At 53.9% G+C, this 5,486-nt stretch overlaps 1 pseudogene; it reads left to right on the top strand.

Moving 5' to 3' along the window:
• LOC136695976 (28S ribosomal RNA) overlaps positions 1–2,413 on the top strand; it is a 5,787-nt pseudogene extending 3,374 nt beyond the window's left edge.
• Positions 2,414–5,486: the final 3,073 nt, after the last annotated feature.

Here is a 5,486-nt window from a genome sequence, read left to right as displayed (position 1 = left end):
CGAGGGCAAAGATGGCGCTTGGCTAGGAGGGGATGTCTTTTCTGGGACATCTCTTTCGTGGGTTGGTATGATCTAGGTGATCCCAGGTGTTGGTCACCTATTCCCGGAAGGCTGTTGGTTTGACTCTCCGACCCACACTTTATTAGGTAGGGTGAAAACCCATCCTCTTGGGCAAAGGACGAGTTGATTCTCTTGGTGTGCGCTGGTGACAGTCGATCTATGAGGCTAGAGGCAAAGGCTTGAATAGGTCAAGCTTCCTAGCTGAATGGACGAACTGTTCCAGTAGCATATCATGGGTGATCACCGACCCTTAGGCCCATGAGGTAACGGCAAAACGGCCGTCCCTAATGACGTGTGGACGAGTATATAACCTACCACTCCTGTGTCGGTCGATGGCACGATGGGATGGCTTAAAGACTCTAACGCAGTGACTACAATGGGAAGGAGCGCCAGCCTGGTTTCGACTGAGGCGGACATGCCGGCCCGGTCAGGCGCCATACAGAACAGGGTACAAAATAAAAAATAGTAACTCGGTGATGGGGAACTTCTTCCCGTGATGGGTTCTTCGTCCCCGACCACATGGTTGGTCCCCTGCTAGGGTTTGACCATAAGAGCAACGCCACCCAGGGGAGACGTTGTTCACATCAGGCTGGTAACCTACATGACAGTCTGGTTGGTTGGCCCAATGCGGACCCAACATGTGTGGTCTAACCGGCCAGACTCCCTTACGAGGGAGGGGTGGTGGTTAAGTTGGTTCCGTCATGGCCCGTTCCCTTCTGTGAGTGCGAAGGTATCAAGGTATACAGTATCGGCTCCGATTTATGGCGTGCGGGCTTCCCCGCCCTCCCTCTCTGTGGATACCCAGGAGAGGCACGGGCGGGGCTAGCCTGGTTAATCCATTCAGCTTCACTATGCTCGACGTTGTAATAAATACGGCTGGATTCGACCTGTGTTCAACCCCCTGCTTGTGTTCACAGGTAATCCACCGCGGACAAGGTAACGTTTTCGAATCCGTTGAGACCGAGAAGACGACACGGACCGAACCAGGGCGGACAAGGACATTCTATCTCTAGGCCGGGCTGAGATGGATCAAGACACTCAATGGCGCTGCAGGGGGCAGCGTTAAAACCTCCGAAACAGAGTAGCCCGCTCTGCTGGATCTAACCAAATGCCTCGTCATCTAATTAGTGACCTCCATGAATGGATTAACGAGATTCCCACTGTCCCTACCTACTATCTAGCGAAACCACAGCCAAGGGAACGGGCTTGGCAGAATCAGCGGGGAAAGAAGACCCTGTTGAGCTTGACTCTAGTCTGTCACTGAGAGGCTACATAGGGGGTGTAGAATAAGTGGGAGGCCCGCCGAAGGCCAGCACCGGGGCGGGCTGTCCATGAAATACCACTACTCTTACTGTTACCTCTCTAACCCGGTGAAGGTGTCGGTGGGAACCCTTTCCTTGCTGGGGGTTCCTTGTTCGAAGGTGCTAAGTCCTGGGTGGGTCGCTTGGCAGTGAGTCCAGGTACACTCATGTTGCGGGCTTCCTTGCCTGGGGACAGTGCGAGTCCCTCCGGGGACAGTGCGAGTCCCTCCGGGGACAGTGACAGGTGGGGAGTTTGACTGGGGCGGTACACCTGTCAAAGCGTAACGCAGGTGTCCTAAGGCGGGCTCAGGGAAGGACAGAAACCTCCCGTAGAGCATAAGGGCAAAAGCCGGCTTGATCCTGATTTTCAGTATGAATACGGACAGTGAAAGCGGGGCCTAATGATCCTTCCGTCTGCTTTTTGGGTTTAAAGTGGGAGGTGTCAGAAAAGTTACCACAGGGATAACTGGCTTGTGGTGGCCAAGCATTCATAGCGACATCGCCGTTTGATCCTTCGATGTCGGCTCTTCCTATCATTGCGAAGCAGAATTTGCAAAGCGTTGGATTGTTCACCCACTAACAGGGAACGTGAGCTGGGTTTAGACCGTCGTGAGACAGGTTAGTTTTACCCTACTGATGTTGACCGTTGCTCCGATAGTAATCCAGCCCAGTACGAGAGGAACCGCAGGTTCGGATACATGGTACTCACGCTTGGCTGTGCAGCCACTGGTGCAAGGCTATCATCCGAGGGCTTACGACTGAATGCCTCTAAGTCGGAATCCCGCCTAGAAGGAGCGATACATCCGCGCCCAGCATCGGTGAGCTTGGTCTTGGATAGCCGCGGTGGGAGGCGGTTTCCTCCCCACCACCAGTGACGAGAGCCGCATGACACTGGAACCGGACCGGGGCTAATGAACGCCTCGGTCCACCTCCCTCCTGAAAGGGTGTGAAATGATTCGTAAACAATCTGATTCGGAGTGCGGGTATCGTAAGTGGCAGAGCGGGTGAATAAACCGCGATCCATTGAAAGTGATCCCGTCCACTCAAACAATGCCTAACACCCCCCCGGCCCTCCGGAGCAGTCCAGGTCTCGCAGTGGGTGAAAATTGTACTTGGGAAAATTTTCTGAACCTCTGGTTCTCTGGGGCGTGGGCCCCGAGACTTCGTACACCGGTTAGAGGGAGCCGGTAGCGGGCATAGGGGAGGAGGGTACTCCCCTATATAATCCTGGATGTGATTCAGGTCTCGCAGCGGGTGGAATTAACTTAAAGGAATACTGCAGGAGCCAGGGGGGCCTCACCCCGGAGGTCCCATGGCCGATAAAAGTGCCTCGGGCGCGGGCAATACAGAACCGTGAAAGCCGCGGTGGTAAATTGGCAAGTATCCCAGTGGGCGATCCGAACTTAGCCAAGTCTTCCAGTGGGCGGAATGAGACAAAGTACGCTGTGAAGTCAATAAGGCAGGTCTCCCAGTGGTTAACCCTAGGTTGTTGTTAAGGTTGGACTCATAAAAAATTTTGACCCTCTCCGTCCTAGTCTCAAGCACGAAAAGGGGGCACCTTCATGAGCCCAAATTCAAAGGGCACGGGTGTTTCCAGTCTGGTGCCGTCAGGACATTAGGGTTACTTTAGAAACGATGAAAGTTTGGGTACACCCTATGTAACTATGATATGCCCAAGGCTCTGGTTCGTCTCTGGGCTTGAATATTGTGAGTTTTACGCCTAATCTCACTGGAAGTGACCCAAAAACTAAGTCGATACATCCGTAGGCCCCGGTGATGCGAATTTAAAGCCCGAGGAGTGACTCACCTCTGGGCTAGGGTGGTGGTAAGCCCGGCCCCCCCTCTGGAGCTTTTCAAAACCTAAGTCGAGACATCCGTAGACCCCGGTGATGCAAATTTCAAGCCCGAGGAGTGACGCCCTCTGGGCTAGGGTGGTGGTAAGCGCGCCCCCCCACCCTCTGGAAGTGTTCAAAACTTAAGTCGAGACATCCGTAGACCACGGTGATGCGAATTTAAAGCCCGAGGAGTCACTAACTTCTGGGCTAGGGTGGTGGTAAGACCGGTCCCCCCATCTGGAAGTGTTCAAAAGTCAAGACATCCGTAGACCCCGGTGATGCGAAATGACATGCACGACATGGTGCCTTCTGGGCTAGGGTGGTGATAAGCCCGGCCTCTCCTCTGGAGGTCTATGGTTTTTAAGTGAAAATTTTCAAAGTCCTGCAACTGAGATTTTAAGAAAATTCATGACCCCCTCAAGCCTTGTAGTGAGTCCGAGGGAGGTTCATCGTTGTCGGCCATACGAACGAGGTTCCGACGCCTTGAATTCTGTGGGCATATGGTTTTCCAGCCTGGTCCCGTCAGGATTATAGGAAGGCATAAAATCAGACATAAGTTTGGGTAACAATGATTTGAAATGCTATGCCCAAGGGAGTGGTGACCTGATGGGCTTGAAATAATGGGAATGTCCACTCAACTTCCCTGGATGTTTTCAAAACCTAAGTCGACCCAAAAACTAAGTCGAGACATCCGTAGACCCCGGTGATGTGAATTTAAAGCCCGAGGAGTGGCACACCTCTGGGCTAAGGGGATGGTTTGGGTTGCCTCCCCTCTGGAGGTCTAAAATGACTTCCGTAGACCCCGGTGTTGCGAATTTAAAGCCCAAGGAGTGGCACACCTCTAGGCTAAGGGGATGGTTTGGGTTGCCTCCCCTCTGGAGGTCTAAAATGACTTCCGTAGACCCCGGTGTTGCGAATTTAAAGCCCGAGGAGTGGCACACCTCTGGGCTAAGGGGATGGTTTGGGTTGCCTCCCCTCTGGAGGTCTAAAATGACTTGGACCCCGGTGATGCGAATACACAAGCCCGAGGAGTGACACCCTCTGGGCTTAAGGTGGAGGTAAGCCCGGCCTCCCCTCTTTATTAAAAAAAAAACCTCTAAGTCCCAACGGCAAATGCCAAAGCTTTAACACTGGTAGAACTGACTTGACTATCTGCCCTTAGCCCCCGATGGTTCGTTCGATATATGCCTGGAGAGGTGGCTGTTCTCTGGGGTCAAAAAAGCCAAATGGTCTCCTACATCCATCCGATGGGTGCCTATAGGTAGTTATCCCCGGGGACTGCCTAAGGACGATAGGCCTCCGACCACTGCCCACTTGCAGGGTGGTGGAACGGGCCACCCACCGGCAAAGTTAACCTTTAACCACTGATCGTTACAGCCTTAATTCGGACAAGGTCGGTCGGGCCTCGTAAAGTCTCCCTCTGGGAGGATCACCTAATCTCTACCACCACCCCCCCCACCTCTGTCCACAATCGAAGCAAGTACCACACGGGAACACTTTGGTTGTAGATTAAGAAATAAATTTTATTTATTTCACACAAAACATAAGCCCAATGTGGGTGCAGAAACACGGAGTGAATCCCGGCTGGGTTGCGCTTTGAAGAGGTCCGGTTCAGGGCGCTTCGAGGGCGGAAAGATGGTTCTCACGAGCCCGCATCACATCGGCCGCAGAGAGGCCGGCTCGGTAGAAGGCTCAGGCGGTGATGTTGGAATGACACATGCTTGTAGTAACTCGATCTTGATCGTCGGCCGGCAGGTTCGAAATCAGGAACAGAGACGGGGTGTCAGAAAAGTAGGAAGGCCGGCCGGGTCAAGAGCCACATAAGTGCGACACTCACCTGATTCGAAACAGCCGTGCGGATGAGGTTGAAGGCCACCGCGCCTCCAAGTCCTGCATCTTGCCACGCGAGCCGAAGAAGGTTGTTTGCATTATGCAGCTGGTCCCCCCCCCCTCCGGTCCAAGAACACCAACCCGTCCTGGGTCCCGTGTAAGTTGATGAGAGCAGTCAAACAAGAGAGCTCGGTGGCGGACAACCCGATCGGAGCATCACCAAACGAGGCACTGGTCTTATGGTTGCGGACGTAGATCACAAAGCCGGCATCATCCGTGGCACTGGCTTGCCTCAGCTCCTGCACGGTCATACCACCGACCGATGTCCTGTTAGCACGGACAACAGGCCGAGGAGGTAGCCCTGGAGCATCCGTAGTGGCGACCGGCGGGCGGTGTCCCCCGTCCGGGCCTCTTTGATCAGCTGAGGGATTCGGGTCTTAGCGTGGCTTAGAAAGACCCT

This window comes from Hoplias malabaricus, chromosome 4 (assembly GCF_029633855.1).
Source record: "Hoplias malabaricus isolate fHopMal1 chromosome 4, fHopMal1.hap1, whole genome shotgun sequence".
NCBI classification, from domain to species: domain Eukaryota; kingdom Metazoa; phylum Chordata; class Actinopteri; order Characiformes; family Erythrinidae; genus Hoplias; species Hoplias malabaricus.
The sequence above is the reverse complement of the archived record's forward strand: the minus strand, read 5'-3'. Positions and strand labels throughout refer to the sequence as shown.